Source organism: Mirounga leonina, unplaced genomic scaffold (genome assembly GCF_011800145.1).
Source record: "Mirounga leonina isolate KUSES-001 unplaced genomic scaffold, KU_Mleo_1.0 Mir_168, whole genome shotgun sequence".
NCBI classification, from domain to species: Eukaryota; Metazoa; Chordata; class Mammalia; order Carnivora; family Phocidae; genus Mirounga; species Mirounga leonina.
The window spans coordinates 12715995-12730091 of NW_023270426.1; the positions used below are offsets into that span (position 1 = coordinate 12715995).

Sequence of the window (14097 nt, forward strand, 5' to 3'; positions counted from 1 at the left end):
GGTCTCATTGGGTCTCATTGTCCTCCTGCTTCAATAAGGATAAGAGTATCTAACTTCATATGCTCACGAGGATCATGAGGTGCTCAGCATCGTGCCTGGCTCAGTAAATGGTCCTTCCTTGCAGTTCCTTGTGTGACAAACGGCTTCCCCCAGACTTCTTCAAATCAGTGTGGTGTTTGGACCGGACAGTGGATGGGAAGGCTCCTTGTGGACATCTTGTTTAGTCCTGGGGGCCACCCCCTTCTTTAGCAGAAGCCTCCCTCTGTCCACAGTTGCTTGGCAGGAGGCTCCCCAGACAGAGCTCTGTTGTAGTTTTCTGCATTATTCCCAACCCCCGACCCTGGATGTCCTTCCCAGATGGATTCATGTCTGGTTTATGTTGCTTCTGGCACAGCGAGAGCACTGTCGACGTCTCAGTTCCTCGCGCCTGTCAGTTCTCGGGCAGCGGCTGCAAACACCAGGCTGGGCTGTCACGTCATTAACTCTGTTCCACATCATTTATTCATTTGCCTGCTTTTCCTTTTTCTTTTGTCACTGCGTGTAATATCCGCCTGCATCTATTTATCAGAAAATCTTGGTTCAACCTCAAAATAGAACAAAATCTAAGCTTTTTTCATCGTCTCTGCTGCTCCCTCTCCAAGCCCCATCACAACTCACTTTTAGTCGGTGATCACAAGAGTCTCCTTGCTGCTACATCTCACTGGACCCCACTGGGATCCGTTCTCTGCAGTGAGACCAGAGGGACCTTCGAAAACTGTAAATACTGCTCCCTTTTCTGAACCCCCCGGTATTTCCCATGATAGAATAATCGCCAAAGCCCTTTTTGACTTGTCCTGACCTATCTCCCTGATCCCTGTCATCCCACTCCTGTTCTGGGTATCACACTGCCCAACTTCCACCTTCCTCTCATGGGACATGTTGGTTTCATTTCCGTCTTTGCACTTTATCTTTCTGCAGCCTGGAATACTCTTCTCCCTAGATCTTGGCATGGCTGGCTTCTCTAGGTCACTGAAGTCTCAGCTTAACCACCACCACCATGAGAGGTTCTTGCTCTAAGCTTTATATATAAAGAGTATTCTCCATTATTCTGGATTGCATTTCTTTTTTAAGTTCTTTTTGGCACTATATGAAAATATTTTGGTTTTTTTTCTTTTGCTTTTGCTCTGTCTTTCCTTCTAGGATGTAGGCCCCATAAAATTTTGTCTGTGCTTTTTTTTTTTTTTTCCACTGCTATCTAGCTGATTTATTCACTTAAAGTCCAGCGTGGTGCTGGGCACACCATAATGCTCAATACATATTTGTGGAAGGAAAGAATGAAGACATCAATGTTTCAGGAACAGTTGTGGATATAAAAATGAGACATGAGAGATGAATAAGACTCTGCCTCTTTGTTCAAGGAGCTTTCAGTTGAACACAGGGGTTGGAAGTATGTGCACAAACATAGAAGGAAAGTATCCAGAGAAGTTGAGGAAGTAGTCATAGATTTTCTAGAGAAAGGGTATGCCCTAAAGTCTTTCCTTCAGTGGCCTTGAGGTAGCTCAGTCTCATGTGGCTCCTCGATTGACCTTAGCTATGTGTACTGGGGGCCTGTTCTTCCTCGGTGACTTAGCGCAAGATTCTTCATCCATAAATGGGCAGCTGCAATGAAATTGTTAAAAGTCAGGTGAGCTATGTTAGATAGGGTTTTCCATGAACAATGAGGAAATGTGGATGTGGGAGCTCCTTACCCTCAAGAGAGGGAAAGGTATTGTAATAAAATTCAAGGTTACTGTAGAAGGATGAAGCTTCTGACATGGTGGCCCCAAGACTAAGAAAGGTGTTTGAAAGTCAACCCTCATTTGAATGGGGAATGCTTAATGGTTCTGCCATCTGAACTTCTACATATTCCTTCTCAAGGTGGAAATTTTATATGACAATGTAGAACTTAGCTGTTAAATTAGTATCAAAGTGGAGTATGAGCAGTAAGAAATTAGGCAAAGAAATTCAGACTATGAATTATTCCAAATCATATAGCAACCATTTTCTGACAGCAAAAATGTATTTCCTGGCTGTTCTGCTTAGAGTGAAATAATGATATGTATTAGGTGGTCCTGGAGGCTCATTTGTTATGTGACCTGTAAAATACCTGATTTTAGTAGAGCTACAGACATTTCATCATATGTTGTTAATTGGATGAAATTAAGTGGGATGGTATATTATACAGTCCAGTATCTTTCATGGTTATATCTGATTTCTTATGTTTGTGAATGTATCAGAGAATTTTTTAAAACACTTGAAAGTTTCTTCAGGGCACACAAGAAAAAGGGCTAATCACTGTTTTTCCTTCTTCGGTCAAAATATCTTTTAATTTGTTAACAACCTCAGCGATTTTTTTAAAGATTTTTATTTATTTATTGAGAGAGAAAGAATGATAGAGAGAGAGCATGAGAGGGGGGAGGGTCAGAGGGAGAAGCAGACTCCCTGCTGAGCAGGGAGCCCGATGCAGGACTCGATCCTGGGACTCCAGGATCATGACCTGAGCCGAAGGCAGTCGCTTAACCAACTGAGCCACCCAGGCGCCCCAGCGATTTTTATTATTATTTTTTTCTTCTTTCAAAGATTCTATTTATTTGAGAGAGAGAGAGTAGGAGCAGGGGGGCGCAGAGGGAGAAGCAGGCTCCCCACTGAGCAGAGAGCCTGACGTGGGGCTCATTCCCAGGACCCTGGGATCCTGACATGAGCTGAAGTCAGACGCTTAACCAACTGAGCCACCCAGGTATCTGAAAAACCTCAGTGATTTTTAAAATTTCAAACCCCTATTTGTACCTGTATACTGGAGCAAATTAATCATGTTTGCCATGTATAAAACTAAAAAAGTGTAGAAAGTAATAAAATGATAAAGACTATTCCAATAGAGTGAGGTTGCAAGAGCCTAGCTCTTGGACCATAAATGAGGGGATCATCTTAAAATTCCATGAAAACCTAATGTTTCAACTCACTACTGTTACAAAGAACTAGTGGAAGTAACTGCCAAAGTTTAAATTTTAATGGAACTGATTTGAACTGGATGTTGGTATATAACTGTGAAGTTTTGTTCATTAAAGAAAAGCAGCCACTTAAAAAAAAAAACCTTGTGTTATAAAATTAATATTATGTAAATCAGATTTATCCATGTTATAAATCAGTGCTTAAAATAAGTAGATCACATCAAAGTTAAAAACTTCAAGACAGAAGATATCGTAAGTCAAGTTAAAAGAGAAACAAGAATGGGAAAAGATTTTTGCAATATATAAAACAAGTGATTAGTATATAGAATTCATAAAGAATTTCCATAAATCAATAAGAAAAAAAAACCCCTCAACTTTAGAATAGGCAAAGGATGCAATAAAATAATTTAGAGGTAAGGAAACCTGATGGACTGATAAGCATATGAGAATATACTTCTCTTTGTAATAATCAGTGACATGCATACTGAATGAACAAGATGTCATTTTTTGCCATCACACTGGCAAAAGTGAAGAACTCTGACAATCCCACGTATTGGCAAGGATGTGAAAGGAAGGTTCCATACACTGCTCTCATGAGGGTAAATTGGCAGAGTAACGTCAGAGAGCAATTTGCCTGTCTCTATAGAGTAAAATTTTAATTTGCATACACCATGTGATCCAGTAATTTTTCTTCTACTTCTTTATAATTTGTCCATATACCTTGCAGAAACCTTTGCTTTCAGGTACTGGGGGATATATTCTTTGCATCTTTGTACAAGTGGAAATTTGGCAACAACTGAAAGTGGCCATGAATAAGGGAAAAGAGAAATTTATTAGAGACTGTTAATAGAGGAATGCTGTGTAGCCATTCATGCCTCTAAATTGATACATAATATTCCACTATATTAGCAGATGTAGCAATAGTAATAGATCTCAATATCATAATATTGGGCGGAAAAGCAAGATGCACAGTGACAGACACATTTTATGTTAAACTAATGAATACGTAAAATGATACAATGTATTATTTCTGGATACACACTGGCTAGAAGGATGCACATTAAAATCATGATGGTGGTTACCTCTGAGGAAGGAGTGAGGGAAAGAGCTGGGAGCCAGGCACAAGAAGACACAGGGGACTTATCTGGCAGGTTTTATTTCTTGCATCAAATGATGAAGCAATGGTGATGCAGTGTTTACAACAGTTAATTCTAAGTTGTGTGTACACGGGCCTTCGTTATGGTATTACTTGTAGTCTCCTATAGTTAAAAAAAACTTTTTTTCAGGAAACCTGTATTCAATTTTTCAGACCATCCAAGTAGCATGGAGGGTTTGGGGGCCTAGTTTCTTTACTGTGCAAACATTTAAGGCTTCCTCCCTCTGGCCCCCCACGTCCAGAATGAAGATAATTAGTTGCACAGTGGTGGTCCCGAGTACTTAGCCTGCGATGCTCAGCTGAAGCCACACCTCGCCTTCTCCCCGTCCCTTCTCTCCTCTGCCCAAAGGTGTAGCGCACTTAACAGAGACCCTCTGTGTCCCTCGAGCATCCTGTGTACTGCAACGCTTAGCACGGTGCTTTGTGATGCGTCTCACCGTGGACCAGTCTCTCCTGGGAGAGAAAGAAATCTGGCTGTAGATCATGTGAGGCAGGAGCAAGTAAGTAGTATATGCTCAACAAACTGAACTTAGTAACCATAGAATGCTAAATACATTCTTAATGAAAATTTACATGAGCCAGCTTTGCGCAGTGGCAGTATCATAGCCAATGAGGTTTATCCGAGGCGCGATTATTGCTAATTGAAAATATACATGAGGGGTGCCTGGGTGGCTCAGTCGGTTAGGCGACTGCCTTCGGCTCAGGTCATGATCCTGGAGTCCTGGGATCAAGTCCCGCATGGGGCTCCCTGCTCGGCAGGGAGTCTGCTTCTCCCTCTGACCCTCCCCCCTCTCATGCTCTCTCTCTCTCTCTCATTCTCTCTCTCAAATAAATAAATAAAATCTTTAAAAAAAAAATGAAAATATACATGAGCCAAAGAACGAAAACATGACAAGACTTGATAAAGCAGGACACCCCGCAGTGGCTCCCGGTTCTTATTATTCTTTTGACGTCAGCGAATAAATGTAATCCCCCTAAATCCTTTACTTAATCTCAGCCTACAATGTATATCCTTGAGATTTTCCCGCCCTGTGAATAGGGTCATCAATAGGCTCTCATTGAGAGACATCAACATTTATATTTAGACACATTAAAGAATAAACATTTCACGCCCTTTTTTCTGCTTCATAATTTGAGATAAGCATACGCTGAGGTTCTAAAATGACATTTCATGCTTTGAAAATTCATTTAACAAACATTTTTTTTTTTTTTAAAGAAGAATAAAGGTTTTCTCTTAGCCACTGAATAATATTACTATCAACAGTGCTGGGTGGTTGTCCACAGTGACTGTTGGCACTCTGTCAACTCTCCAGTGGGGTTTTTGACATTTGAAGGACATGAGGTTTTAGTGCTTTCAGGGGATCTGGAAAATACATTTTTATTGTTCTTCTTCATGGATGGAGAAGCTTTACAAAGTTGTTTTATTTTTAAAGCACTTGATGTTTTGAATGAGGATCTTTTCTTCTACATTAACAAAGGGAATGACACACCAACGCCTTGTTAGCCTGAAGCACAAGGAATGAAATCACAGGGAGATAAAAGACCCTGAGGGCACCAAAGCTTAGGAAGAAAGGGTGTATATTTCAAGAAGAGCCATGTTTTTCTATCCTTTGAGACTGTGGAAGATTATTTTGGTCCCTTCTGAAAGATACTCATTCTGTAGAGAGATTTTCCTGAAAGTGACTTACTTATGCTTTGTCTGTATATTAGAATATGAAGGGCTGAATTTCCATCCCTATTAATTTCTTTCGTGGTCCCAAATTTTCCTATGTTTAAAGCCAATGGCGAACATTACAGCAAAACGGCACAAAAAATCTATTTTCAAGTCAGTGTGGCTGACTGCTGTATCCTAACAGGTACTTGACATTTAAATGTTAAGGACGCTTAAAGAGTCTTAGTTACTTTGAACAGCAACCCTGGTGAGGGTAGTTATGTATTATAAGCTGACATCACTTTCCCTCTGATAAAGCTGAGTTCCAAGATTCAGTGCTATCCTGCTGTAAGTGTTTGGTAGAGATGTATCCGCAAGCTTCTGGAACCCCATGTAATTCTAGAGTTTGACTCCTCAGACGCTAGAGATATTAAACCAAGACCAACAAAACCAAAATAAAATGACAACCAAACATGGACTGCTCATTTCATCTAGGATTTCTTTGGACCTAACACAAGTACAACAGAATTGGTTCTCTGTAATTTAGAGCCAGTTGCTTTAGAAAAGCGTCTTAAAGTTCAAAGTGCATTTGAAGCTTGCTTCTGTTGTCTTAGTGGGCATAGATAAGCTGAAGTAAAATCAAATCTGTGGGGTGGATGCCTACTAATATGGCAAGATTCCCCAGATTTTATTTATGACCACCTATTTCTTCATGCTAACGGGAGGATTACTAAGAAGTTCATGCGTTTTTTCCTAAATTCCTCCTTTTACATTTCTGGGCTCCATGCACAAGCCTACTCCTCTGGACACACTGATCATCTGCAAGCAGGGGAAATTTCTAAATCCAGTTCTTAGTTGGCAATTAAGAATAGGATGTGACATAACAACTGGGTTTCACTGTGGGCCTGAGCTTTTTCCAGTTGGCTTTATGGAAACGGTTGAAAGGGATGATACCAGAGCTTGTTTTTTTCTTTAGGGAGTTAGTGGGCAATTTGTTTTTGAAACTCACATTGTGAGAACCAAAGTGTCCTTTTTGTCATGAATGATTCATGCAAGACAAACAAATAATACAAACCAGCAACAGGCCTGTCATTCTTGCTTTATGTACAGCTGAAGGATGTCTTTCTAGGGTGTTCTTTTTTCCTGGGGTGGGATGTTCTACTGTGCCAGAATAAAATTTCTGGTACACTTGATATGTGTTGTGTCACACATACGAACAAGTACTTTTTGTGTGATTAGTATGTTCAACCATTCCTATGTGGCAAAGAGAAGATTAAGTGTAACCAAGGTTGGGGACTTGCTCAAGGTTCCATGGCTATGAAGTGACAGGTCAGCTAGGGTCCAGGTCTGTCTGATGCTAAATGATTATACCCTTCCTTGAGCCAGCTAGTGATTGATGACTTTTGTAACAAGGTGAACTTGATGGTAAACGTTACTCCTTAATCTAAGGGAAAAATGACTTCATCCTTTCCTTTTTGTTGTTGTTGTTGAGGAGTGTTTAGGTTGAGGCAATGTATTAATGTGCCCTTGTTCTTTCCTCCAGAGCATCTCTCAATTTGGCATTTCTGTTTATCTCTCATTGTGCTCCTTTTCTTATTCTTCCTCTACACAAAGGCACAAGATTTACTAAACTATCTGCCATTTGTTCATTTGTTCCGATGCCTTGTTTTTCTCAGCGTGTGTGTGTCTGTGGACCTGTGGAGACATTCCATATCAAAACCATTCTGATGACGCTGCTGTTAGCACTTTAAAGCCTGAGAAATACCACTTTTAGGCAAAAAAAATTTATTTTTCAAACACCTGTGATACTTTTGTCTTAGAATGTTCTCCTTTGAAAGTCAGGGAGCTGCAGTGAATGTAATTGAAGGGCATGAGTTGCTTGGGATGGTCTACCATTTTGGGGGGGCAGGGCAAGATCACAACTTTAGAGGCATTGACAGGTTTGGGTGATTCACTTGCATTTGCCACTTGAATGGTAAGTGACTTAGCAAATTATCAACTGAGTCCATTTTGCCCACGAAATGGTGGAATGATTATAGCTATCTCATTGAGTTCTGGTGATATTTGAAGAAAATCGTGTTTGCAACTTGATGTGTCTTACAACCCCTTCACTCTCTTCCCATCCTTTGAATGGGAAATTGGACTGAGGGTTTAAAGTGGGTCAGGAGAGGAGAGTGTTCCTAGAAGTGTTAAAGTGGTTGAACAGGTTTGTTTGCTTGGGAAAGTTAGTTATAGTGCTCTGCATTCATGATCATTTTCATTCATTCACCAAACAGACCTTGGACTCTGGCCATGTGCCACGTGGGTCTAGTGTTCAGTTCGGTGTGCTCCTAAAGCTAATGACATCATTGCTGTTTTCACAGTGAGTTTATTGGCTTTTTTGTTTGCATACAGTCATTATCAACTCATGGAAGCTCTTCAGATCTGACATCTTCATTTTATTTTCTCTTCAAGAAATGCCCTATGTCCTCATGACTGAGGTGATTTCCTATTTTCAGTGCCCCTAAATATTGAGTCATTGGCTGACCCCATAGGCTTGCTCAGGGACAGGTCTTATCATTTGCTGCTCTGCCTCAGAGGATCATATCTGATGAAATCATGGGACATTCTGTTTGACCAAAACATATAATTTCACTCCTTTAGGAGCCAGATGGCCACATGAAAAAAGCTTGGACTTTTGTTCACAGAAATTCTTGGGTTTGAATACTGATGCTACCACTTACCAGCCAGGTGTTTGGGGACATTTTACCTAAATGGTCTCATCCTAAACATCCTCTGTGTGCTGAATGCGATAATGTTACCAACCTTGTTGTAATTGCTGTGATGACTAGAAAGAGGTGTCTAAAGCATGGATCACAGAACCTGGCACAATAGAAATGCTCAGCAGATCAAACCATTTAAAAAAAAAAACCATTTTTCTGCATGCTCTTCTCTTATTGCCAAAGGATATCCAATGATTGCAAAAAATTTAGAAAAGCTGGTTGATCTAAATGAGCAAAAGAAAAATCGAGCATATTCTTAAGACCCAGAGATTCCTAATGGTACCATTGACCATAGAGCCTTTCAATATGTCTGTCTGTCTGTCTGCCTCTTTCTGTTTTTGTCGTGCTCTCTCTTCTCCCCTCCTTCCCAGATATTAGGTTCAGCCATATACAGTTGCTGATATTTGGCCTCTTTTAAACCTAAGTCAATAGCAGTTTCATCTGGTTCATTCTAATATATCACTAAAATTGGATCGTGTGGTGCCTATCATTTTTTTTTAAGATTTTATTTATTTATTTGAGAGAGAGAGAATGAGAGACAGCACGAGAGGGAAGAGGGCAGAGGGAGAAGCAGACCCCCTGCTGAGCAGGGAACCCGATGCGGGACTTGATCCCAGGACTCCAGGATCATGACCCGAGCCGAAGGCAGTCGCCCAACCAACTGAGCCACCCAGGCACCCTGCCTATCATTTTTAATCTACTTTTTGTAATTAAGATATTGTTAACGTCTTTCAAGTTCATTAAATATTCTTCTCTAATATCACTTTTAGTTGATGCATAATATTCCATTACATGATTATACCAATCCTTTTTACCTATCTTCTATTACTAGAAAATTAGATTTTGTCAATTTTGTTACTATCAACAGTACTGGGATAAACATCATGATAGCTTTGGAGGGAGTAAAATATAGTGGTTTAAAAAACAGACTGAAGACAGGAGGTCTGGCTTCACTGCTTACTGCCCATGTACCTTTAGCAAAAGCCACCTGGATCTCCGTTTCTTCATCCATAAAATAGGGACTACCATAGTACCTACTTCACAGGGCCATTGCGAGAGTTCATCTATCTCCAGGCTTAGATGGGTGTCTATGGGCACATTGTAAATATTTTTAATGAGTGAACTATTGTGAATTGTTACTGTGTTTACACCCATATGTTTATTTGTGTTGGAAAAATTTCTGAAGAGGAATTTATGACTAAAGAGCTTTTGATAATCCATTCCAGATTAAGGTCTAAAACAGACGTGGTAATCTGCTCTCCCATAGATGAGCATCAAAGTCCTGGTTTTCATGAAAAGAGAGAGGTTATCACCATCCCTGTAAATATCAGGCTCATCATTGTTGGTACCCTACTTCCTGACTGAGGGTGCACAGTTTTTTCCCAGTTTAATATCCCTGAAATCAGAACGCTTCTAACCATCAGAGTCTACTGGGTGGCTGCCATGACATGGGGTGAAAGCTTCTGTCGACAATGATTGAGATCAAGAAAGGCTGTCAGTGTGTCTTAACACCTGTAAATTCAAGTTTATTTGATAGGGAACAAAGCAAATATATATAAAAAAAGATGAGTTTCATGGAAAATATATACTGATGTCTTTTTCAGAAAGCATCTCAGATTGGGTCTGGAAAAAAAATGTACCTGAGGGACAGAGAAGCTCTGGGCTGAGCTTGGAAGACTGGGGAGAACTGATGGAGGGAGAGGGCATCTCTCCATGTCTACTTATTTCTATACTTCCTTCTTTTGTTGTGCACAGGAAGATGATAGTGGCCATGATGCAATAGAAGAAGGCATTCATGGGCATTTGCTATTTCAAAGCCTTGTGACTGTTTTATGTATCATTCTCTCTGAATATAGTACCTCCTGCAGGTTCCCCCCTCCGCTTTCCATTTCCCCTCTTTCTATATACAAATCCTCCACCCTTTACCTAAATAGGGCACACTCTGTCTTTAGGTCTCAGCCTAGACATCATTTTAGCTGGAGAGCCTTTCATAATTCAGCAACACTGGTTAGGGGTCCTCCCTGTATTTTCTGTCATACTGTCCATACCCTTACCCTACTGCTTATCGCAGGGTATTTTATTGTCTAATAACTTAAGGCCTCTGCCGATGACCTATAAGCTTCTAGAAGCAGGCGTTCTACCATTCTCCTTTGAACTCTAAGCCTAGTACTATGGTTGGCACATGGCGGGCCCTTGAGAGATATAAATTGAATGAATTTCAGTACTCAGCCCATAGATGTAACCTGTGGTTCCTGGTGTCCCTGGAAGTTGTAGCTGTAAGGGTGAGCTCATTGTCTTGCGAGGATCCAATGCTCCAGTAGTTGTCACTGACGGTTGGAGCATGGACTCTATACTTCTGATATTACACAGTAGTTTAACCTTCCTTTTATTTCCATCGTCTTGTGAGAGCTTATTAGGGCACTCTATCTGTGCTGCCTGAGACCCTCATTAAGCTGCCCCCTGAAAGAGCTGCATGAATCTGGGTATACTGTGTCTAGAGCCCATTTCTAGCTGTTAACACATCTCAACAAGAAATGAAACCAGAAGGTGAAAATGAGTTCCTTATGAGCATTAGGGTTCTTTTCAGTTTCATCTGAAACAAAAGTTGGTTCCTATACCCTTTCCTATTAGAGTATTCCAGCTACTGCCATATTAATGTTAATTACTTTTTTTTTTTTAAGTTGTCAGTGACAGTAACCAACCCAGTCACTTTTTCTTCAGGAGTGAACCAGTTGCCCCTTGAGATTAGAGTGAGGTATTAAGTAAAAGTTGTGAAATGATTTGACTTCAGAGTCTCCAAACTGTCTTTCCAATCACAGTACATGAATTCAGGATAACTGGTCAAATTTGGTGTTCAAAAGGAACAAATTCTGCCTCTAGTCTAGATGGTCAACATACCCTTGTGTTTGGAGAAATCAGGCTTTTGTGTGATAAGCTATAAAAATGGATGTGTTGCAGTAGTTAAATATGACAAAGAAGAAAGGAAAGGAAGTCCCAGTGATGCCTAAATTCAAGCCAGGCTTCCGTGTCCCACTTGTTCTACTTCCTGCTTATTTGTCTGTACACTTTTGTATGTGGATTTTTCCCTCAGCACAACTTATGTTGATGCCCAGTATTCACATTGTGAGGCCCATGTATCAGTGGCATGTTAGGGAAACACAGCCCCAAGGAGAGACGCTGTCACTTCAAAGCATGCCACAGTGCTTAGATAGAACCAGGAAATTAACCATGTCGGCATGATAATATTTCCTTAAAAGCCTGAAACGCTTTCTTTGATGCCAAGAGTTATCAATTTCTGCTATGAACTTGTTTCTGTCATGAGGAGGCGTCTTAAGGGTTTTTGGTTTTTTTGTCTTTTGCATTTATCTCACCCCCCAAAAATAGAAGTGGTCTCTGCCTGAATGCTCTTCTGAGAGAGAAATTGTTGAATGCAATGTGGAAATTTGGCACAGGAAGAAGAGAGACCAGTTCTGTCCCCTCAGTACCTTGACTTCTTCCTACCACTTTCCTGATGTTGTAAAACATATTCTATAAAATGTGTGTGCTCTAGCCCACCCTTATCCCAGTGTCACAGTGGGGAAAAAGAACTCTAATCCATCATGGTTGTTGCTTTCTAAATGCTTCTGACACAATCTGGATGTCCTTATCAAGGTAGTTTTATTAGCTAGGATTGTGTTTTGTGTTGATCAGTTAATCTTCCATGATACATTAAGAAAAAAATGAATATTTCATTCAGTATCTGAGGTTCCCAGAAGTTGAGAGGAATATGAAAACTTTAGGGAGGGTTCAGCAAAGAAAACAAGTGAAATTGAACAGACTTTTAAAAATTAAGTAAAAATATTGAGTGTTGGAGTATTTAGCCTGCAAAGAGCAGGGTCAAGAATGCAGTCACGTTTCAGGAATAAGATCACTTACAGTACAGACAACAGTGATGAACCACATCAGATATACCATGATGAGCACAGGAGAAAAAAGGATCAGATTCTAAGATAACGGATTTGGCTTACATGGAATGAAGATTTTCCTTACTCTTAGGCTTGATGAACCAGGGAACAAGTTACAAAGGACTATGTAACTTACTTGGGTGTACCTTAAAACAGGAGAAATTCTTCTCTACCTGGGTTACCTGAGGGCATTTAAAGAAGCATACAGTATAAGTTTTTATTTTTAAAGAATAGATCCTAGACTGGAAGAGTTGTAATTGAAAAAAAATTCTTTGACCATATCCGTAGGCAATAAAGAAGCAACTATATGAATAACAATTAGGCTTAAATCTCAAACTACTACCTAATCTTATTCTGTGAAAGAAGATTGTGAGTTCTTAGGTAATTGTTTTCTTCATCTGCTTTAGGTTCCATAATCCTCTCATTGTTTTTAATTGTGTTAAAGTATGTTTATTAAAGTACTAATGAGAACAAAGCCATACTGATTAAAAACAAAATTATTCATTTAAACCTTTTGATATTATGAAATGGAAGGTAGGTTCTACTGTTGGAAGATGAATCCTGCATGTCTAATAAGTTGTTTGCTGTGTGCCTGGTTTTGTTTCTTTTTTCTTTTTTTTCAACAGTTTATCCTAGATCTGTTGAAGTTACTGAATTTTTATGACGTGAAACTGGTTTTTAAATCATAAAAGCAGTTTATCCTAAGAGCTCCAGGCAGAGTGCATCTTCCCTAGTGATTTTTATAGCATCTAATTAATAAATAAATATGCAGCTGGCTAGGCAATGAATATTAAGAGTTGGTTTTGCTTATCATCACCCTTTATAATTTTTAGAATGTTTGGGATTGAGGATTTTTCCTTTCCTGCTCCCCTCTTCCTGCTCATCAACTTGAATTACACCCACTCTTCCTTTTCTTTGGAACTATACTTTTAAATCTGTCTCTCCAGTGCTGTTTTCTGTTACTGTCTTACTGGTTTCATATGCTTGTTGTCGGTTTTTTCGTTTGTTTGTTTTGTTTTGGGAGGAGAGAGAGTGCTTGAGTTCCTGCATGTGTGAGCCAGTTAGTGGGAGGGGTGAGGGGGAGCAGCGAGGGAGAGGGAGAGGAAGGGCAGAGCCCCACACAGGGCTGGATCTCACACCCCTGAAATCATGCCTAGTGTCGTTTTTTCTTTGCTGTCCATTTTCAGTTTCATGTTTGTCTTATTTTTTAAGGAAGTCAGTGAGTTTCGGGTTCGACTCACTTACTTTCCGTCTTTTCTGATTACCTCCCAATCCATGCATCTTTGACTGATACCTTGAAAGCAGATCAGCACTTTTGCTTTGGATTGCTCTGGCCTAGACCTATAGCAGGGTCCATCCGCTTCACAGTAGGTCAGCCTGTCGGACCCCTCTTGGTCTTCACCATCACTGCCCAGAGGCCAGATCCCTGAATCTCACTTACTTCCTGATCTGCTGCCATTCTTCTTGCCCTGTCCCCCTGCCTCTCATTGTGAGCTCCTTCCTGCCCCTTCCTCAGACTGTAGCCTCAGATTTTAAACAGTGTCTCTCACTGTTTAAAATCCTTTACGATCAATTCCTTATTCACCTTGCATTCAAGATGCAATCCAACTCCTCAGTG

At 40.2% G+C, this 14097-nt stretch overlaps 1 protein-coding gene and 1 pseudogene across 2 annotated transcripts in view; both read left to right on the plus strand.

Moving 5' to 3' along the window:
- The window catches only part of MEGF10 (multiple EGF like domains 10), a 211988-nt gene that overhangs the window by 134683 nt on the left and 63208 nt on the right, over window positions 1–14097 (plus strand). The gene's annotated exons all lie outside the window — the stretch shown is intronic.
- Window positions 4703–4866, plus strand: LOC118017260 (annotated as a pseudogene).